Source organism: Protopterus annectens, chromosome 9.part0 (genome assembly GCF_019279795.1).
Source record: "Protopterus annectens isolate FY-2018-M chromosome 9.part0, PAN1.0, whole genome shotgun sequence".
NCBI lineage: Eukaryota > Metazoa > Chordata > Ceratodontiformes > Protopteridae > Protopterus > Protopterus annectens.
This window is the reverse complement of record NC_056743.1, coordinates 555,925,475-555,950,474: the sequence shown is the minus strand read 5'-3', so window position 1 is coordinate 555,950,474 and position 25,000 is coordinate 555,925,475.

Genomic DNA, 25,000 nt, shown 5'->3' with positions numbered 1-25,000 from the left:
CCCTAGCTGTTGCAAGTGCCAGGTGAGGTACATACCAAATGGGGCATAGTACACAGTCATGGGCCTGATAAGGGAGGAGTATAGGGGTACAATGACCACTTTTGATGTGGATGTGAATCCCTTCATGATAAGGTGGGCAAGATAGGAAGTCCATCCAACCACTTCGGCAACATGGGTGTCAAATGAGAGGTCAGCATTGCATTGTGTCACCAGGTCTCCGATTACTTTGTCTGTACTCAGTGGGTTATTGTCTATGTGATAATATGTAGGTACCTTGTCCGTCCAAAAGGGTATGAGTATACATTACTTGGCATGCAGTGTCAGGCCATGACTCCGCCACCAGTTGTTGGTGTCCGTGAGGCCTGTCAGTAGGATGTATGTGTCAGCAGGTGTATCACCTATGGCGCCTAGTATGCAGTCATCTTTGAACATTGTCAGCCACTACCCTCCCATGTCTGCTTCCACATCTGAGAATGATATGCCGAACATGAGCAGTCCCAGGACAGAGCCCTGTGGGACACCACATGTGACTGGCTCTGAGTCTGACATGGCACCAGTGAGGTTGACTATAGGGTTTCTATCCGTTAGCTGGTTTGCAACCCATCATGTGACATATGGATTCATATGCATATGGATTTGAAAAGGTCAACCAGGTTCATAAGGCAGGATCTGCCCTCTACAAAGCCAAACCGGGTGGGATCAAGTGTCTAAGTCCCCAATGTCTCTGTGTATGGGTACCATAATGATCCTTACCATAGTGTTGCAGACCAGGCTGGTTAAGCTTATGGGGCGGTAGTTACCAGGGTCTGTAGAGGTGCCTCCTGTGTGGAGTGGGACTACTGTTGCTGTATGCCAGTGTCCAGGTACATATGCTGTAGTAAGGCTATGGCTGAATAGCATGTAATGTGCATGTGTAGCTCCTCTTGCAGTTCACGTGGCATGCAACCTGCAATACCGTTGGGTCCCATTGATGCTGTGTTAACAGCTCCGCTGAGGGTGGTTCCCAGCTGGATATCTGAGATGACAGGGAGGTTACAGTCAGCTGGGATAAGTAATTCCACATGTGTGGGTGAGGGAGTGGAGAAACCTGCACTGAACCTGTCTGCCAGACTGTTGGCATTATCTGTGTGTTCAGTGTAGCGTATGTCACTGTGAACACAACTGAGGGTTCCCACCCAGGTGTGTAACATAGCAGAGGAAGGCCTTGTGGTTATCTGTAGTGACCATAGCAATGTCCCTCTCATTGTTGGCCTTGCATGTTTGTACAACAAAACTTATCTTTCTACTACTGCTGATGAGAGATGCCGTAGCTCTATGGAAGTATGCTCTGCCATGCAGTAGCTACCATCTGTTGTTATACAATTTGTTCAATACTGGGGTCCACCAGACAGGATGCCTGCCCTTGGTGGAGAGGGTCATGGTTCCATTTGTGATTGCATGATCCATGCATTCTTGGAGATGTCTGTAGAAGCATATGTGAGGGTGTCTGCATTGTGGGAAGTGGATTACACTGGCCCAGTGGGCATTAAGCATACCAACTCAGTTATAAGATGTGTAAAGTCGGCATGTGAGAGGTTTCCCACTGTAGTCTGTTGTGTTGTGGGGGAGGTGGGATATGTATATCCAGGGGGATTAGTCTGTGGTCAGATGTGACTAGTGAGGGGTATACTTCTAGTGTGTAGCACATAGTCCCCATGTTTGGGATGATCAGGTCTAGTATATCATCTCCTGTTGTGGGAGAGGTGACTAGCTGTTCAATTGCATTTGACATAGTGAATTCCGGGAACCTGTGGGCTAGGGTGTTTGGGGTAGAATAATGCACCCAGTGTATGTTAAGGTAGTCGCACTATCCCAATATGATGGTGTGTGGTGGGACATTCATATCCTCCAATGTCTACAGGAAGGTCAATTGTGGTCCCTGAGATTGGGAGGGTGGTCTGTAATATACTACCAGTTGTATAGCAGGTTTGCCTATGGTTATCTGCACCTGGATGGTCTGTGATGCTACATGTGTTGCCACTAACCCGGAGGTGTGTGTGTCCTCCATGAATATGGACACACCCCCTCCCTTTTTGTTTTGTCCCGAGTCCTGGGGCCAAAATGCATGATACGGGGTATAGCCTGGTACTGCTGGTGTGCTCTCAGGAGCCTTGAACCAGGTTCTCACTTACTGCACAGACATCGAGATTGGTAGAATATGTACATACAGATATATGTAATACACACATACATATATAGATATCTGTAGAGACTTACACATATACAGATAGATCTGACTGACAACAGATATGTCTGTATATGACTATCTCTCACTCTCTGTCCCAACCCCTCCCACTCACACTCACCCTGTGTCTCTCTCTCACTCTCTCCCCCTCTCTCCCCACATCTATATGTATATATATACATCTATATATACATATAATATATACATATATACAAACATATATATATATATCCATATACAGATATAAATATATCAATACATATATATATATATATATATATATATATATATATATATATATATATATATATATATATATATATAGACTGTGTGAGGCACATGTGTGCAGATGTCTTGTTACAGGTGCCTGGTGTCACAGGCATGGAGTGGATACTGGAGTACCATACCCCATTCAAAAACACTGACACCAGTAACCACCACATATGTACATGCCTGCCCACCACTGCATGTGTCAGGAGGGAACAGGGTCAACAAGTGTACAATAGGCTCCACATTGATATACACAGTGGCACGCTAGTCCTGTAATACCTGTACATGGAATGTGTCAGCGGACATGGTGTGTCAGCTATGGACATGTAGGTCACTGTACCCCTCCACACCCCACAATGTCCTACACGGTATGTACCTCCCATGACAGCTACAGATATGGTGAAGGACACAGACATATGCAAGTAACTGTGTCAATGCACTCAAGCACCACAGAGCACACACAGACTACCTGCATAGAGGTTACCACTGCTGGATATACATAGTTTGGTCACACCCATGACAGTTGTCTCCCAACCATAGTAACACCTCCAACATCCACAACACAAATTTCGTATGTCTGTCATCCTTGTCACTGCAGTATAGAGCACATAGTGGAGGTACGGGACCCTACCCACAGATATGACATACCCTGTAGTAGACCACACAGAATTAGGAAGCAAGGCTCCCCATGAGTAGATGTCAGACATACCCCTGCTGAATGTTATGCTGATAGGTAATATGCCATATGAGTCACCCTGTTTAACTGTTTGTAAGGAGCAGGTACGATCATAACACATGTGTCGCAAGGGGCAGGGTAGTGTAACAGTATGCTGCTGTAGGCCCAGGGCCAACAGCACACTACCTACCTAGGACACAATGCACACCCATTAACACATTGCAAATGGAATATGTGAGGTGGAATGAGTGTGCTAGTGACTGGGTGCATGTTGTGTACTGGTGTGATTGCTCACCATGACTGTCTGTCTGTCATGATAGTGCGTGTCCTTGGTGTGAGGCCAGAGACAGGTGTGTGGGGTATTGCGATCAACACATACTACATTGCCATATGTTGTGCTGTGTTACCCCGTATGTCACTGTGGTGTAGGTAGGGTTATGGCAAGTAAGAGTAGTGTGCATTACCAGTGAAATATGTAACGTGCATTGTGTGCAGTGCATGGGCTGATAATGTTCCCCATACAGTACCTTGATTCAAACCCCCAGTGTGAGGTTGTGTATTGTACCTGAAACAGTGCGTTGACTGCTGCAGTATACTAGTCTGTTGTATGGAGTGTGCCAGGTACTGTTGCACAGTTGTCAGATGAGCACTGATATCTGGTCATGTACATGTGTATCCCCCAATAGACAGACAGATGCTATATATGGTGCCTAAGTTATATCACTGCAGTCAAGTATAATGTGTATTATGTGTGCTATAGTCTGCTGACAGATATTACTGACATATTTCCCTTCTCCTTTTCAGGGCCATGGTTCACCAGCGGAACCCAGTCTACTCCACTGCAGAGGAAGAGGAGATACACCAGAGCCTGGTGTGGGATTTCGCTGTACTCTTTTCTCGCACCAGCCAGAACCAGCAGGAGAGGGCTGCACTGTGGCAAGACCTGGTCTGTCGGGTAAATGACACAGGCACACATAACCTGACATATGAGCAGGTATGCCATCACTGCAGTGATTTAATTAGAAATGTTCGTAAGCGTGCGTCAGAAATCCACAGGCAGCAGCTTGCCACAGGTGGTGGGGTGGCTAGACATCCCCCCCTCACCAGACTGGAGGGACTACTCCTGAGTGTTGTGGCTCCAGCACAGCAGCAACAACAACAGCATACATGTGTAATGATGGATGCTGGAGCCACACAGCAGCAGGACACAGAGCGTGCAGGTAACATGCCATGTGTATAGTGACCATTCTGTACACTGTTAGGTTATGCATGTGTGGGGTGTGTCCTTGATTTGTAGCTGTTATCTTGGTAATTATTGTGCATTAGTGATAACCTCATTATCTGCAGTACACCTGTGGAAGCTAACTGTTGCACTACTGAACTGTATCATGCCCACAGTATCAATGGCACAGTTGTGCCCACTGACAATAAATGTCTCTTTTCCGCAGATCCCTCTGGTGTAACAGCAAGGCAGCCTATCCATGCTGGCGAGTGTGTAATACCATTACCTTCACTACTCTGTATACTAATAGTAATAATAGGCTGAAGCAGTAGTGCTATGTGTTTGATTGCAGGTGTGTTTGTGTCTGTGGGTTGATATCTCATATACTGAAGTGTGTGCATGTGTGCATGTGTGCATGTGCCCATGTGTGCATGTGTGCATGTGCCCATGTGTGCATGTGCCCATGTGCCCATGTGTGCATGTGTGCATGTGCCCATGTGCCCATGTGTTGATGTGTGCATGTGCCCATGTGCCCATGTGTGCATGTGCCCATGTGCGCATGTGTGCATGTGCCCATGTGCCCATGTGTGCATGTGCCCATGTGTGCATGTGCCCATGTGCGCATGTGTGCATGTGTGCATGTGCCCATGTGCGCATGTGTGCATGTGCCCATGTGCCCATGTGTGCATGTGTGCATGTGCCCATGTGTGCATGTGTGCATGTGCCCATGTGCCCATGTGTGCATCAGTGGTGGCATTGTGTACACATTGTAAACTGTGTTTCCTGTCTTACTCCCACAGGTTCTGGTGCTGCTCTGGTGTCATGCAACATGGAACCTGAATCAGCTGCTGTGGATAGTGATGATGATACCTGTGTAATGGCACAGGTAGGTGTGCCAGGTTCCGTCATTGGTCAGCCAATTGACACTACACAGCTGTTGACCCCATCAATGCGCACAGCCATCCTGCCAATACATCCTTTGTCACCAATGTCCCTAGGTGATGGACAGGATACAGTGGGCATTGACCAGGGTAATGTGGTACCAGTGGCACATGCATCCCCACACTGCAGCCATGGCCAGGGCCCTGACACGGTACCACACAGGCAGACGTCCATGGGTTCTCATGGGAGCATCCATGGGCGTACCGCCCCTGTCAGACATGCCCACAGAGGTCTTTCAACCCCAGCTATGTTTCGGGCTGTAATGCAGGCACAGTCACTTATGGAACGGTACACCAGACAGGGTCTGAGGGAGCTGAGAGCATGTCGCACAGCCATGAGTGACAGTATGCGTGATGTTGTGGCTGCCATCTGCAACTTCACCAAGGTCATTGACAGACATTGGGGGGGCACATTAGATCTGTTCCACAACTATATGTCCATGAGCCAGGGCAATGGTGGATGGTTGAGGCGGCGACGTGGCCGTATGCCAGCAACAGCAGCAGCTGGCAGCTGTCGCGGACGACAACAGGGCCAGGGCTGTGGCCGCTCACATAGTGCCAGCAGCAGCCCCAGCAATGCTGGGTCTGTGCTGTCATCGGACCGCCCCAGGAGACCACGTGCACATGGCGCTGGACAGTCCAAACAGGGACCTGTCTCCAGTCAACGAACACCTGCTTCTGATGACAGTACCCAGTCTGGCTTGGTACCTGATACAGTCTGTAGCACCCCTGCCAAGTACAGGTACTGTGTCCATGGCCACAGACAGTGATCTCTTATGTCCTGGCAGGTACAGTCTGTGGCTGTCCACAAACACCTGTATATGGCAGCCATGAGGTGGGACTGTGTGCATTCATACACACATGCAAAGTGATAACACCTAGGGCTACTGCATACACGCACACACTGCATCAACATTGCCCCATCTTGTACTGCTGTCCCTCACCAACACACACACACACACACACACACACACACACACACACACACACACACACACACACACACACACAGACATGTCAATTGGTTGTATCAGTGGCAGATTCAGGCATACCAGGTACACACCCTGTGCATATGATGAAACTGTGCCACCTCCTGCAATCTGTAACATCGGTGCAGGAACAGGTTAACATGGTGCTGATGCACAGGGTGACTACATAGACGTATTGTAATAGTATGATGTTGACAACAGTACAGTGTAATTATAGCATTGTGGGTATATACCAGCATGCCTGATGCAGTTACAGTATGAATGTCATTGTATTGTTTTGTACACCCATACTAATTACCACAGTGTTCTGTCTGCACATCTTTGCATACTGGTGGTAAGGCTGTGAAGGGATGGCCACCTACATAGGTAGCACAGGGGATACAACAATGTACATATTGATACTCAATGATGGCCATGTCAACTGCGAGTTGCATGCTGTCCACACTTGACTCTGCAATGCAGATGTTTCAGGATGTTGATATCTGTGCAGTACTACACAACAGGTTCAGGGCTCACAAGAGCACACTAGCACTACAAGGTCACACCTCATACCATGCATAACAGCACCAAAACACAGAACTAACTATGACAGGAGGGAGAGTGTCCATACATGTCAAGGATACTGTGGTGCCAGGACAGGTAGCATACATCATACTACATCTGGAACTGCTGAGTGAGGGCTCAGTGTCTGTTATTTGACATGTGTATTATTACAGGTATGAGCACTTGGGTATCAGGCCAGTTATTCAACATTACGAAGGTACGTGGTCTGTACACTTGTGGGGGTTGCGGCTGGACCCAGCACATCTGACCTGGGAATGTCTGGGTACTGGCTTAGAGTGCCTGCATATATGCACTGTTACATACTGTAAGTCGTACACCTTGTTTGTTGTAGCATAGTCTACATACAGGCCTGCTGACTGTAGCTTTGTTTGTATGCATGTTTGCCTGTTATGTTCCTGAAACACTGATTCCACCTGCAGTGCAGATATACAGTGCCTCTGTGAATCCCTAGTGACATCTGTGTTGCTTACTGTACTGATGTCCATGTGTCACTTGACAGAACGTCACTGTTTGTCCTGTTTGCATGTAGCTTGCCTGTAACACAGTGCATATGACTTACCTCACATTTGCTCAAGACATCATTCATATATGCCAGCACTGACAATTCAGGAGCACTACACCTTCACATAGTCACCTTGAGTACCTTGTTCCCCATTGGCCCTATGTGTCGTTACTTAGTATGGGAGTCACAATGCTATGGTAGCATCTGCAAAGGTCACCTGTCGATCTACTCTCAGGTCCAGTTGGTGAATCTGTGAGTCATGTGGCAATGTTACAGCTGCCTCATGTACACAGACAACCCTCTCCCCTTCCCATACATGTACAACACATGTGAGAGATGCAACCACATAGCCAAACTGGGGGCTAAGCTCTGTTTACACAGCACCGGCATTCCCTGTCAGGTGGAGTGGGATACTACAGTGAATACAGTACCAGTCTCCCATAGACCTGCCACGACCACAATCCAAACACAAACACACACAGGTACATTATTGGGCTCTCAGAATAGCATCCTGCCTGAGCAGCTGGCACCTGCAAAGCAGACACACAAGCAAACATTACACCAGAGCAGAGCACATGCAACACATAGCTCACAAAGCCTTTGTGCCAAACAGTGTCAGGCCATATGGCTAGACAACACACCTGCTACGGTTGTATGAGGTACTTCTATTGACACATACACGGTGGTCCTGCTCCCAGGCTGAACAAGGTGACAGTCACGCTGAGCTGCCCGTCAGGCACTATGATCCACCACATAACACAAGCAAAGCAGTCACTCCAAGGCATGTAGCAGTATGACTCAGTCATTGTCTGTGCCAGTGTGTATGACCTCTGACGCACCTCCCTGGACTACATGTTAGGGGACATGGAGGGGCTCTCTGAGGTTGTAGCACAGGCTGGTATGACCCTGGCTTTGGGTAGCATCTCACCCTCAACATGAATGCTGCCACAATATGTAGGCAGGATCATCAGTTTCTGCACTTAACGTATCTTTCAGTGACATCCAAAGGGGATCCAATGCCTGTCAGTGTGGGATTACATGCTGGACATGCCACATTGCTTTGCTTGGGACAGCTTGCACCTGTCACCCATGGGCCATTGTATATTGGCAGAGGCTGTTGCTACACACATACTGCCTTTGTATGCAAGGCTGACATTACATAGCCACCTACACAGGTATCACACGGGATGGGACACTAATAGCAATGCTACTCAACAGCAGCAGTGTAAACCTCAAGATGCATGCAGTGGAAACTGTCCTTAGCATGGGGTACAGCAATATCCGTGAAGTAACAGACTCCTGGTACAAGGCTCCCAGGTGCACACCATCAGTGCCAGGTCATTCCTGATACCATGCTTGTCATCCCCTACACATGCACCAAAACAGAACAGGGGGGATGTATCCAAAGGCACCTCAGATACACCCCCCCCAGGTTGGTGGCACTGCACAAAACATCAGAGCCTCTCCATGTGCAACACACAGTGGGTTAGACTGCCTTCAGGTTCATAGCCTGGCACACACCACACTCCCATACCCAGGAAACCCACTTGGCCTTCCTGACAACACTGGGAATATGACGGTCTCTACACACACCATTATATGGTTGTACTGCAACTACCCAAACATACAGTTTGAGCATTATTCTAGCTGCAAGACCCTATCTGAAGGTGTCTTATCATTCATTCCCTGCATTGCTATGGAACAACTTGTTACCACTCCCACAAGTGGTGACAAAATGCTGCACCTGTTCATCACCAACATGTGGACTATATGCTCCAGACCAATCATGTATCCCTCACTGGTGGGATGACACCATCTACAACCCACACTGTATAGTCACATACCACATGCAGCCCCTGTACAGAACACCCCAGTCATACAGTTGCCTGATGCATATTCCATGTATTCACATGAGGCAGGCTTCGGACATGGGAACTCTTGCAGTTCACAGGTACATATGTGTAGGTGGCACACACATACATCATGTGTGCATTGACATTACTGATATAATGTATGTTGTGCAATATTGGGAACAACACCCCACACACATATGGACAAACTGTGTGACAAAATTACACATGGCATGTGTAGGATACAAACCCCTACCTAACTATGTTAGATCACTTGTGAGAGTCACATTAACAGAGCGCGCTATTTGCATTACTGGGGGGAATTGCTTTCTCCTGCTGTACTTATAGGGTGCTGACATCATCATTGTTTAGACAGTGGAATATGCAGCATGTTTTGTGCAGTAATAGTTGCCAAAAGGGACATTTCTCATACACATGGAATTGCACACACTACTCCCCCATACACAGTCACACACACACTAGGCACTTGCAGGATTCAAACCCCTACCTAACTATGTCATGACACTAGTGAGAGACGCATTAGCAGAGCACGCTATTTGCATTACTGGAGGGATTGCTTTCTCCTGCTGTACTTATAGGGTGCTAACATCATCAGTGTTTAGACAGTGGAATATGCAGCATGTTTTGTGTAGTAATAGTTGCCAAAAGGGACATTTCTCATACACATGGAATTGCACACACTACTCCCCCATACACAGTCACACACACACTGGGCACTTGCAGGATTCAAACCCCTACCTAACTATGTTATGACACTTGTTAGAGACGCAGTAGCGGAGCACGCTAATCACATTATTGGGTATAATTTCTGCTCCTGACATATGTATAGTGTGCTGACATCATTATGGATGAAGAGGTATGCACATCTGTTACTATCCATCAGTAAGGGGGAGAGCATATCTATGCATTAACTTTGCACAGGCACAGTGGCCTACTGTACTGTGGAGGCAGATGCCAAATACACTGTGGATGGCCTTCTGTATTCCCTAGGGACAACAGTCACTCTACGACCATATGTTTACCTGTCAGATGCACGTATCTGTTGCTCATATACTGTTTGTGGGTCTTTATTGCCATAGCCTTCCCTATCTCTATAAACAACATGTGTACTCTGGGAGATGTCTGCATATGAGTGGAATCCAGTACTTTACTTATGTCTCTGTTGTAACTTCACTGTGTGCACTGGGCAGATGTCTGTATTGTGGAGGGTTCCTATGTTAACACATAGAAATGCCAGATATGTGTGTGCAACTGCTGAACTGTGACATGGCCTAAGTGTGTGAGCATGCCCAGTTCACAGTTTGTATGGCTTCTTGACTGCCACATCTCATTTATCTAAGTGTGCGAGCATGCCCAGTGTGACCTTTCCTTATGTTTGGATCTGTGGACCACCACATTTCTGTTTGTGTGTGGACGCCATCTATATATCACATGTACAGTTGAGTGTTGGACATCAGGTTGTGTTCTTACTGCCCAACTGCTGTGTGTCTGAACCTAACAGGCATTATGTTTGTGCCTGCAGGGTCGCCATGGGATAGTTTGCATACAGTTGTCATCATCCTTTCCTGCTGACCAAACAGTTGTATTGTTGTATAGTGTACTGGTGCAAAACTTTCACTGTGGTGGACAGTATAATTGGTTTCAGTCCTATCACTGCTTGTAATGTTTATAGTGAGCACACCAGACTGGTTGAGGGACAGTTGTGCAGATATGACCATGTTGCATTTTGTTCAGATATGGACAGCTTAGTACATGATTGTCCGACATTATTAATGTATTCCACAACTTGTGTGGACAGTGACAAAGAATGGCCATGTGCCCTAGTCCATTTGTAATGCTAGTCAGAGAGTGTTTGTCCTTCAACACACATTTACTGGTGTTTGCCATGACATATGTCACAGTTAGTGTGCTGTGCCTCTGTCTACCCATGACATACAGGTGACATCCAGGGTACACCTGCCATCTCCCATCCAGTCATCATGATTCCTCTGGATGACAGTCACTGAGGGACTCCCTGGATATCCTGTAGTGGGAGTTTAGTCGTGAGTGGAGTGAGCTTCTGGGTTGTGGACCAATCAGTACAACATGTCCTGTTTATGTCTGTGCTGGGGCTCAGGCCTGTCAGCTGCATAGGTCACCAGCATTCAGTGTTTACATGTTGCCAAATGTCCATTGATACCAGGTTGGTCATGGCTGTATACATCAGGCACAGTTCACCTCCAGCCAGGCAGTATGGCACTGTGTGGAGCTGCAGTTACTTTACTTAGGTGACACATGGCATCTGTTACAGCTCTGCAATCCTCCTGGTGGGGTATTTGTGTGGTCATTCCAGTTGCTGCAGGTGTCTGCTATGGTACATCCCTGAAGGGCCATTGTACACAATTGTGAGGCTGCTGATGGATGACTGGAGAGGCACATTGACCTACCCTAACCAAGCTGTGCTTACCTTCATGATTAGGTGAGTATATGGTATGTTTCTGTAACCACTACAGACATATGGTTGTCACATGCAGGATATCTTTCACCTTGTGTCCCCAGGTCTCTTATTGCTCCTGATGTACTTACTGGGTTAACACCTATGTGGTAATTTCTGGCCATGTACTGTGTTTCCACAGGGGTTGACTATACCCTATTCTGCATTTAGCTTGTTGACATGGCTGTGGCACCACTTGTGTGTTTCTATGTATGCCTTTTGTAGGTGGCTTGTGTCAGCTGGAGGGTCCAATATGGTGGCCAGTTTGTCGTCCTCTGCAAACCTGTTCAGACAGAGTCCTTCCATGTTGGCCTATACCTATGTGACATATATAGCATACGAGAGGGATCCCAGGACCATGCCTTGTGGGATGCCAGTTGTACCTGGTTTGCAGTCTGCCATGGGTAGAGCATGTCTGCCAGGTCAGTTCTGTCCTTGAGCTGGTTTGCAACCCATCTACTTGCATAGGGGTTTATAGTTAGGCTGGTGAGCTAATCTGTACCGCCAACTAGGGTATTGTATGGAAGGGTTTAGCAAGGTCCAGATAGGCTGTGTGATCAACATTCCCCACATCACTGGGCTTGGTGCATGTTTCACATGAGTCAGACATGTGTACAGGTCAGGATCTGCCCTATGACAGCCACACTGGGTAGGGTCCAATGTCTGTAGGTACCCAATCTCGTTATTCATGGGATCCATGATCATCCTCTCCATTACTTTGCCAACCTAGATATTCGGGTTTGAGGGGTGATAGTTTGCAGTATCCATTCAGGCACCCCCTTTGTGGTGTGGGACCACTGTTGCTGTACACCGCTCTTTGGGTACATATCCTGTGGTAGGACTGATAGTGCACAGTAATGCTATTTGCTGTTCCATTCTTCTTACAGTACTTGTTGGACACAACCCAGGACACCATCTGGTACCATTGATGCTGTGTGTTGTGCTTTGTGGATGCTGGCTGTTACCTCAGCATCTGCAATGTCGGGGGGCCAGCACTCTCCTGGGATAGATATTTGGCAGTTAGGTGCTGGTGGGGAGTTTACAAAGAATCTGTTAGGTAGGATGTTGGCAATGTGTGTGGGTTTGGTGTATTGTTTGTGATATTAGAGTGCTGCAGAGCATATCTGTGGATTATCACCATGGTTCCTACCATCAGGTAGGACAGCTGTGTAATAATCCTTTGTGTCCTGCACAATTTGTATCATCATAGGTTCATAGGTTCATACTAGGCTATCTGCCCTGGCCTTGTTTGAGCATGGACAGACTGTGTGTGGGTCTCAACACCCCTTGCAATGTGCATATTATGCCCACATAGGGTTTACTTTCCTAGATGTGACACAGGGATGGCTCCCAGTGTACACCTGCTATCTCCCATGCACTTCAATGGATTTCTTTTGTTGAGTCTGTGTGTGGAGCTCAGCCTATCATGGACTGGGATTCTGCTCCAGAGTGTCCTGAGCCTTTGGGGTATGGATCTGTCCCTCCAGCACATCCTATTAATCTATGTGTAGAAGTTCAGATATCTCACTGTGGTGTGTCAGCTGGATTTGGGGTTTCTGCAGTGGAGCATGTCCATTCATTCTGGATTGGGCATGGCCTTGTACATCAGGCATACATCACCTCTGACTGTGCAGTATGCTTCTGAATTGGGCTGTGGTTTCTTCAGCCAGGCTGCTGATGTCCAATGTTTGGACCCTTTATCCTGTTGGTGGGGTACATTTGGGGTCTTTCTGACTGCTGCATGTGTAAGGTAAGGTACATGCGAACTGGGGCATAGTTGTCACGTATGGGCCTCTACATGTGCATCCTTTCATATTAAAGTTGGCAATATAGCAGGTCTTCCTGGCCACCTTGGCAATGTGTGTGTCACATGACAGGTTACCGTCCACTTGTGTCCCTAGGTCCATGACTACTTCTTCCATACATAATGGATTGCCACCTATGTCATACTTTGTGTGTGCCTTGTTTGGTATTTGTTGGGACATTCATACTCTGAAGTGTCTTCAGGAAGGCTGGCTGGGGTACCTGGGTTTGTGTGTGGGGTCTGTAGCAGGCTTCAAACAGGTACACAGTTTGAGACAGTGTTACACGCCCGTGGATAGTCCATGCTGCTTCTTGCTGTGGTACCAACCTGGGGGTGTGGTTATTCTTGATAATTACTGGTAGCCACACTCCTATTGTCGTGTGTTCCATGTTTTGGAGCTGTAGAGCATGGTATGAGGCATACCCTGGTAGTATTAGGGTGCTCTTCTGGGCCTTGCCCAGGTTTCTGTTACAGAACACATATTACCATTTTCCATGCTGTGGTGGGTTTGGTCTGCATGCACCTTGCAGGTTCGACTTCTGGCATTGGGTAGCATTACGTCCAGGTTATTATCCCTTGTGCTACCTATGTTGGTGGATTTGTGTTTCCAGACTTACCTATTCCACGCACAGTGGGGGTAACAGCAGCCTTTGCCAGTATCTACACAGCCAGGTGTGCTGGGTGCATGCTAGCCCAAACAGGTGGGGCATCATGTCTTGCTCAGCATGTCAGCCCAGGCTGTCAGCCATGTGTTCCCCTTTGCTAACAGCAATACCTCAGCCAATTATTGTACTTGATCTTGCTGTCTTCATAGTGTGGCATCATGCTTGGTGAGGGTGAGATGTTAGGTTGGGTCTTCATGTTTGCATATACTAAATGGTGTTACATTGCTTAACACATGGCAATCATGCCTCAGGTGGTGCTGCAGGGCTGCCTCTGTTGGATGCACATACTACACTCCCTGTACATGTTTGAGAGCAGGTTATGTCATGTTAGGCATCCCTGTTACTATATGAGTGAGGAGAGGGGTATCATTCCCAGGGTTCCTACTGAGCCAGTGTATGTGCTATGCCTTGCCTCTTTGCCAAGGCCAGGGCATACTGGGCACACCTCCTTCTGCCTACTGGGGCAGGCTCAGGTTGTTCCTCCTCCGAGTCACGCTCTGCCTGTGATGGCCTTGGCAATGGTGGGGGGCTGTTTGGCCTGGCCCTATGCTGGTCCTGCTGCAGCTGTTTTCGCAGGATCATATTATGTAGCATAGCACATACCATGACAATTTGGGTACATGTAGTTGGTGAGTACTGCAAGGCTCCACCAGATGTGTCCAGACACCGGAACCATGACTTGAGCAGCCCAAACACATGCTCTATTACATTACGTGCTTGTGTGTGTGCCTCATTATGGCGTTCATGTTCAGGTGTGTGTGCGTTTCTGATGGGTGTCATCAGCCACGGCTCCAGTGCATAACCTGCACCCCCCACTAGGTGTCCATGTGGGATGGCCCCATTGGCAAATGTCTGGTACAGCTGCGTCAAATGCCAGATATGAGAATCATGGCAGCTCCCAGGGCAGCCAGCACACACATTCATTATTATGCCCTGGGCATCACACATGACCTGGCAGTTGATGGAGGGGAAGCCCTTGCGGATAATGTAGGCCTACCCTGCTCACCAGCTGGTGCTTTGATGCGTATGTGCGTGCAGTCTATTGCACCCACTACCTCAGGGTATTCCGCTATTTGCTGGAAGAGACGCATATTGCTGGCCAATACCTCACGGGCATTGGGGAAATATACATGATCACCGACATGTGCTGACATGGCATCCAGGAACTGGTGCAGTACCCTGGAGGCTGATGCCTGTGATATCCCCATCATATCACCAGTTGGTCTCTGGAAGGTACCTGTTGCTAGTATTCTTAGGCCAACACATACCTTGGTTTCCACTGGGATGGGTTCACCTCTGTTGGTTCTGTGTGTGAGGCGTGGCCTGCACAGCTCCACAATTTGCTACAGGAGGTCTCTGTCCACTCTATAGCGCTCCACTATCTCCAGCTCATGTAACCCCTGGTAGGTGACCCTGGGCCTGTACACTCTTCTCCGTCTCCTCACTGTGGGTTGTCTGGCAGCATTTGCATTGTCACCACCCTCAGCAAGTCTCCTATGTCTCCTTATGACAGCTATGGCAGCCCCTAGCATGTTTGGCCTGAGTGCAGCTTTTTCAGTTTTCACTTCTACTAGCTTACTCCTGTCTTGCAGTATCTCTTGAGAGAAACATACTGCAATGATGTTTGCAGTGTTTTAAGTGCTGGGCTGGGCTTGTATTCTGCCTGTGTAATTGCCTGCTTCTAATTGTTTTCACCTGCTACCTCTACAGGTATTCCCTGCTAGTTTCCTACTATTTCTTCTGCTTCCTTTTCCTCTCTGTTTCCTCAGGGGGAGCAGCGCGCATACCAGCGAAAACACGCTCACAGTGGCTACCACGCATGAACACATGCTTACACGGACTACAATCTGCTTATTCAGGTTAAAACGCATGCACACCAGCACAAACAGGTCTACAGACCTTTAAACAGGCTCCTACATGCTTACTCTGCCTTACACAAGCGCACTCTGTCTTACTCGCGCCTCCCAGCGCGCACATGCGAGTATGCATGTTCATCAAGAAACTTTGGTGTTGGCCACAGTGTCCACCTTCCATCCCATGCTTATCTGTTGACACTCCTCTTTTTCTGCTGTGTGATTGATATGTTTCACATACCACTTTGCTCCAATGAGCTTGCTTTCTTCCTGACATCCCCCCCCGTGATGTCACCTATCTCCTACTCTGTTACTCCCCCTTATCTAACTCTTACACTACACGGACTGTGCTCATTTGCTATGTGACAGTGTGATTCACTATCCTACCATTCATTTACATAGGATTGCCTACTAATGCTTAGTTACATGTCTTACACTCAGCTTCCCCCCTTAGCAACCACTAGACGGTGGCCATGTTGTTTTTGGTCTGCTAGTCCCTGCATTGCAAATCCATGCATTACATAAAATCCACATTTGTGGGTTTCTAACCTTCATTTTTCAGTTTTATATAGCACAGCCCGTTTGCGCGGGGCTGCGCTGCGTTTAAACATCGCCGATCTCCGAAAAAACATTTTTTTTTTCATGTTTGCATCAGTTTACCATGCCAATGGCCACATATTTGGCCATTGGCATGCTGTCTGTAACATTTGCACAGTTTATTTGGAGCTGTCATGGCTCAGTTGTGTTATTTGCAGTAACATATTCAGTTGTCAACTGAGTACATTTCTGCAACTAACACGACTCTTACACGGGCTGGTTTTAGCTTCGTGGATCGCTAATCTACCTCATTTGCATGCCTTTTGGCTACAAGTGGGGTGATTAGCATATCCACGCACTGCCCATGTAAGAGTAATTTTAGCTTTCTCTTACACAGGATTTCGGGCTGTTCCTGGATTGCGATGGCTGCATGGAGTCTTACACGGCTCTTAGACTCCGTGCAAGCCATCGTGAATCCTGCCCAAAGTCTTTGTAATATGTATGTAGTTTAGAGATTGGAGATGTTCTCCCTGGGCTTGCGCCTCCACTGAAAATGAGCATGTATCCAGCTGGACTACCCAGTCAACAAATGTAAAATAAATAAAAAAAGTATATATATATATATATATATATATATATATATATATGTATATATATATAATATATTTTTATCTTGGTTTTGCTTGGGATAGCACGATCTATGCAGTCTTGCAGGTGCCCATAGAATGCATTAGTAAAGGATTTTACAGCTTGGACACCGTTATCCTTTAGCATGAGGACTTTGAAACTTTCCACTTCAGTCTTAAGTAATGTGAAGTTTGCTTTTGAAAAGTTTTTCACGGTGGTTTCCTTGACCGGGGGTGGGGGCAGAATGTGGATATCGAGAGTGATTTGTTTATCATCAGATATAACTAGCGAGGGGTTGACTTCCGGTTTGGAACACAGGTCACCCATGTTGGTGATGACCAGGTCCAATATGTTGTCACCGCTGGTGGGAGTGTTGACCAATTGATCCAGGGCGTTTGAGTTTATAAATTCTAGGAAATGTTGGGCAAGGAAGTTAGTACTTGAGTAGTTCTCCCAGTTAATGTTTGGGTAATTGAAATCACCCAATATTAGGGTGTTTGGTAGGACCTTTATGTTTCCCAGTCTTTCCAGAAATGCTGAATGGGGGTCCTGGGACATGGTGGGTGATCTGTAGCAAGCTACAATTTGAATTGCAGTTTTGCTCATTGTTAGTTAGGCAAAACCAAGCAAATGCTGTTTTTATAGCAGGGAAATGAAAGAGATAGAAATTAGCCCAAAATGGCCAATAAACTACTAATTTCTGGGCTGCTACCACTCTTCCAGTGACAGATAGACTGTTCAAATCTCCCCTCTCTCACAGGTGAACATGGAAACTTCCTTCTATCCAAATAAGGTATGGGCAAACACAGAGACTTGTAACACAGCCCTGAATTCAGCACTAACCTGAAAACTGGACTATGTTAGTGTAGAAATGTGGTAAACAAGTATATATTTTTTATTATTTTTAGTTTTTTTTTTTAGAAAATAAAGCAGATACAATCAAAAAACACTTTAAATGCACAGAAAATGATACTTATTGTTATATATCTCGGATCAGAGCTGTAGTCAATGCCCCTAGTAATAAAGTAGGAAGAAACACAAATACAGTAAAAGTGGATGAATTAAGTGCAATTTTTATATATATATATATAACACAATAGAAAATGAGCAAACTGATTTTAAACGAGTTACACAATTAAGCAAAAAAAAGCTCAAAACTGAGCCCTGTTCCAACAGTCTGCAATCAGACAAGTTCTAACTGCACACTTCTGCCACTAGGGTGCAGGGGAACCTTCTCCAAAGACAGATGGCCTGGTGCTTAAGTTATACAAACAAAGCTAAATTCAGCAGGCCTGAATCTGGTTTATGCTACAGCAACAAGGTGCACCAATTTCAGAAAGAAACAGTTCAAATAAGGAGGCACAATAAGCCTGTGACCAGAAATTCCCAACTCAGAAGGGCAGAATCCAGCTTCTCCTCCCACAAGAGTGCAGACCACAAACCTTCTTAATGTAGAATAACTGGCCTGAAGCCTGAGTGCTTAAACCAGAACTAATACACTTTTAGAATAGCAGACACTGAGCTTTCAATCAGCAATTCCCAGCTTAGAAGAATGTAAGCTACCTGTCCTGCCACAAAAGTGCAGACCACAAAGCTTCTTAATGTAAAACAACTGGCATGAAGCCCAAGTGCTTAAACCAAAAGACTTAGAATAACAGTTAAAATTTAATCAGGCTACTACCAAGCAGTAATAAATGCAGCAGAATAAATAAAAGTGAGTACTTTTAAGAAGAGGCAAAAGCAAAATAAAGTAGGAGGAAACACAAATACAGTAAAAGCAGATGAATAAAGTGCAATTTATTTTTACTTTTTTGTTAGTAAAGTGCAAGGAGAGAGGAAGGAAGAACCTAAGTGGGGTGGCCTTCTCAAATCTTCTCTCTGTATTAAGTAGAGTGAACACTAGACCCAGAATATGATCTCACTGTACTCAGTTAAGTGAGCAAATGAGATGGACCCAGGAGGAGTGTTCAAATACAAACTTACAGGAGGAGCGGGCAATTCCAGAGCCACCAACACTAACACCAAGACAAGAACAGGAAGGGTGGATTGGGGAACTAACTGCAGAGGGACACATAGCACACTATTCAGTGAAACAATTAGGTAACAGAAAAAATAAAATACAGCACTTTTAAAACTGCAAGTTTGCACTTAACAGAAGAATAAAACACAGTACTTCAAGTTTGCATTTAACTTCAGCTTCTAATGCAGGTGATTGTAGTCAACAAAGTCACTCAGAAATTGAGCATAAAATAAATTTTCAAACTTTGTGGCTATCATTTAACGTACAGAGGAAACCCTCTAGGCTAACAGTTAAATATCAGATAAAGAATTGAGAAAACCACCATCCCCTTTTCAGCAGGGAAACACACAGCACACTATTCAGTGAAACAATTAGGTAACAGAAAAAAATAAAATACAGAACTTTTAAAACTGCAAGTTTGCACTTAACAGAATAATAAAACATAGTACTGCAAGTTTGCACTTAACTTCAACTTCTAATGCAGGTGATTGTAGCCAACCATACCAACATATCTCCATCTCTCCAAGGTCTCCTCCACCTGTTCCCTACTCTCACTACAGATCACAATGTCATCTGCAAACATCATAGTCCATGGGGACTCCTGTCTAATCTCGTCTGTCAACCTGTCCATGACCATTGCAAATAAGAAAGGGCTCAGAGCTGATCCTTGATGTAATCCCACCTCCACCTTAAACGCATCCATCACTCCCACCGCAGACGTCACCACTGTCACACTACCCTCGTACATATCCTGTAACACTCCTACATACTTCTCTGACACTTTCGACTTCCTCATACAATACCACAACTCCTCTCTAGGCACCCTGTCATATGCTTTCTTTAAGTCTACAAAAACACAATGCAACTCATTCTGACCTTCTCTGTACTTCTCCATCAACACTATCAGAGCAAATATCGCATCTGTAGTGCTCGTTCTCAGCATGAAACCATACTGCTGATAACTAATCATTACATCCTTTCTTAACCTAGCTTCCACTACTCTTTCCCATAACTTCATGCTATGACTGATCAGTTTAATCCCTCTGTAGTTACTACAGCTCTGCACATCACTCTTATTCTTAAAAATTGGTACCAAACCACTTTTTCTCCATATAAATATATACATACACACACACACACACACACACACACACACACACACACACACACACACACACACACACACATTTTATATATATAATATATATATATATATATATATACATACACACACACACACACACACACACACACACACATATATACATATATATATATATATATATATATATATATATATACACACACACACACACACACACACACACACGCCTATGTATAAATATATATATATCTCGATATACACACATATATATATATATATATATATATATATATATATATATATATATATATATATATATATATATATATATATATATATATATATATATATATATATATATATATATATATATATATATATATATATATATATATATATATATATATATATATATATATATATATATATATATATATATATATATATATATATATATATATATATATATATACATATATATATATATATATATATATATATATAAATCTAACTTGGATCCAGCACTGAAAGAATACAGCAACCGCTTTGGTATAGGCTTTATTCAGCCTCACAGTCTGCCCACAGACTGCCAAGCGTCATCAGTGTGTCATACATCAGCGCCTAATACACGTATTTATATACTGCAATCTCTTATGTTATTTAAAGCCATCTCACTACCGGGAGCCTGTTATCGTTATGTACATAAATTCTTAATTGTAACAACTAGATTACATAAAAATCAAACATACAAAGGTGTTTTAACATATACATATATATTAATGTCAAATATTAAATATACCAATCAATCCATACATAACGATAACAGGTTCCCGGTAGTGAGATGGCTTTAAATAACATAAGAGATTGCAGTATATAAATACGTGTATTAGGTGCTGATGTATGACACACTGATGACGCTTGGTTAAAGCGAAACCGGTCTGTGGGGCAGACTGTGAGGCTGAATAAAGCCTATACACCAAAACGGTTGCTGTATTGGTCTTTTTTCGAGTGCTGGATCCAAGTTGGGGATTTATGTGAGCTGTAATAGCTGAGGAGAGGTCCGAGCACCGAGTTGAAACGGGCATTGACGAATTGGGAAGTTGTATGGTTTTTGGTCGTATGCTGTTTCACATTTGGTTGTACTAGGCCCAGGAGGACTGGAAGCAACGTGGAGAGTAACGCAAGATTTAGCGTTAACCAGGGCAGCCGTTAGTTGGTGGATAACAGTCGCTATTTTGTCGCTATTTTGTCGTTTTGGCGATGGCAGCGCAACAAGATTTAAAAACATTTATTGGTCAGTTAACAGCTGACAAGGACGATTTCTCTATGTTTATGGGGTACGAAACAGAAGGGAAACATTCTAGGATTAATACCACTAATGACAACATCGACATGAGACAGCAGTTTCGTCAACTGGGGGACATAACTAAAAAGGTACGTTCCATTGTATGGCACAACAAACTACTTAAAGCGTATGCACAGGCCAAGATAATACCGAGGGGGCTACGAGTGCAGTTGGAACCTGGGCTTGGGAAAGATGATAGTAATTTCATGACTAAATGGAGAGAAACCCAATTAAAGGCTTCTAACATGTTTATGTTATTACTGGTAGAATATTATGAAAAGCAACTACCAGAGCTGTTTGGTAAACTACAAGAATGCCAGGAACGTACCTTAGTGTTTGAGGGCACAAGTGAATATCAGTATTTGTATGAGCAATTTAAGTTGGACACTGATAAATATGAACAAGAACTAAAGGGTCGAAAGATTAAAAAATATCGTAGGGATCTGAATGACTTTGAGAATGATAGAATATTTTCCTGGAAGAAAGACAACAAAGGGGTGCGTTTTGATACAGTCAAGCCAAATAGAACAAAACGCAAAAGGGTCAAATCCATATTGCGACAAAATAAGACTGTCTATAGCACATCAGAAGGTTCATCAGGGTGCTCTAATACTGATACAGAGCCCGAAGTTGAACCTATTAATATTCTATCGCCAGAAGGACCAGCATTTAAAAGATCAAAATCCCCTTTAGGAGGGGGGGGTCGCAAGCACAAGAAGCGACATGGATTTGAACCTATGATGATAGCCTCAGGCCCTACAGATCGGTTACCACAGACACTGGACTCAATTGAAGTAACAGGGGTTGTTAATGTTAATGACATTAACCAACTAGTGGTGAATTTAACCAAACAAAATGTTGATTCCAGTGAATTAAAACTGCTAAACAAAGGTTTAAACTATGTGCCATCATTTTATTTGTCTCACTTTGATACTGTTAGAGATATAAAAAAGTTTACTAGAGTGTTAAACCTGAAATGTCATTTTGCTACACAGGAAGATACATTACATGTAAAAAGTGGAAGTGGATTTAAAATTAAAAAATCCAGATTCCAACCAGTATACAATAATAATGTCAAGATTTTTGAACAGTTGGTCTTGAAAGAACTACAGGCCAAACAGGCTGAGATCTTTAAAAACACTAATAGAAACTTGTCAATTGAGGAACATCAAGCTATGTTAAGACTAGCTAATAATACTGACATAATTATAACAAAGGCAGATAAAGGTGGGGCTACAGTCATTTGGGATAAAGTTGAGTATGAAGCTGAAGCTACTAGGCAACTGATTGATTCCAATTTTTATTGCCCCCTAAAGGTGGATCCTACTGGTGAATATAAGTCTATAATAGATGGTTTTCTATTAACAGCAGTGCAAAATCAGATAGTTACGAAAGAAATAGCTGCACAATTGATAACTGAGAATCCTACCTCACAATATTTCTACCTGGTCCCTAAGATACATAAAACTATACTTGCCCCTCCAGGCAGACCCATAGTAGCAGGAAGAGGTTCAATAACTGAGCCTTTGTCAGAATACTTAGAATTTAAATTAAAACCTTTATTACCACTAGTGCGATCAAGAATAAAAGATACAGGACAATTTTTATTATTAATGGAAGATTTACAGATATCCACTAGGAGCTTGTTAGGAACATTGGATGTACAATCCTTATATACTAACATCCCCCATAAAGCCGGTTTAGAAGCAGTGGAATATTGGATGGGTAAATCTGGTCTATATGTACAATCAGAGATGGATTTCTTGTTATCACTATTGAGGTTGGTTTTAGAACACAATGCTTTCAAGTATAATAACAACTGGTATTTGCAGATTAAAGGGACAGCTATGGGGGCTAAATTTGCCCCCACTTATGCTAACCTATTTATGGGCTACCTGTAGGAGCGGTATATATATCTAGAATCTTTTCCTTTTCCTGGACAATTGATAATGTGGCGTCGGTGCCTAGACGATTGTTGGGTAGTATGGGGAGGTGAGAAAGCACAATGGGAAAATTTCAAAATATATCTGAATTCAAATTGTTATGGTATTAAATTTATTGGAAATTTGGACTTGTTTACAGTGGACTTCCTTGATGTCCATGTAACAAAATTATTAGATGGTACAATAGCTACATCATTACATCGTAAACCATTTTCTAAGAATTCCATACTCCATGCTAAGAGTTGCCATCCACCCCATACTATTAACAACATACCCAAAGCACAATTTCAACGGGTGAGAAAAATCTGTTCTGAAGAGAGGGAATATGTTAAGGTTTTACATGATCTAGAGAATAGATTTAGGGTTAGGGGATACCAAGGTAGAAGTATAGTGGAGGCTAGGAATAAAGTGCAACGTATAGATAGGAAAGAACTACTGATAGAACGTAGAGAAAGTATGGAGGAAGATAGGCAGAAAGTAAATACGGTTAGGTTAATCACTACGTATGCCACTAATACAGTAAAGATTAGACAGATAATTGACAAATACTGGAACATATTACATAACGATCCATATCTGTCCACTATTTTGGGTAGTAGATGTCAGTTTGGATATAGAAAGGGTAAATCAATAGGACAATACTTATCAGGGTATAAAAAGGGATATGTAAATAAGACTACAAGTTCAGAAATTAAAGGTAGTACCTTTTGTGGTTTTTGTAAATATTGTAATTTGATGTCAAAAACTACGTCTTTTACATCCATTAACACTAGCAAAGTGTTTGATATAAGAAGTTTTGTTACCTGTAATTCATCCTGGATGGTTTACATGGCTATCTGCCAATGTGGGGCTTTCTACATTGGACAGACGTCATGTAGATTAAAACAAAGAATTGCAATTCACATTAGTGATATAAAATGTAAGAGAACAAGAAGTGCATTATATAAACATATTTTAGTACATCCCAAAGCACATTTTGTCTTTGTAGGAATTGATAAGGTAGCAGATACTATTATAAATGAGGTAGATAAACATAACATTTTGACCATAAAGGAACATAGATGGATAGTAAATCTAGGAGCGTTGTTTAAGCCAGGTTTAAACGAACACTGGTAGTTTTTGGCATACAGTATAATATTAGTGTATCTATGGGAAATAGGGTATAGTCTAAAATATTAGTCAAATGTAACAAATACTAATTTTTATACGGATTATACACTATGAATAGATACATTAGCTGTAGGAATATTTAATATATTAGGTATTAATATATACAATTTACTCATAAGTAGGTACATTTAATGCCAATATTTGATTGATTGGTATATTTAATATTTGACATTAATATATATGTATATGTTAAAACACC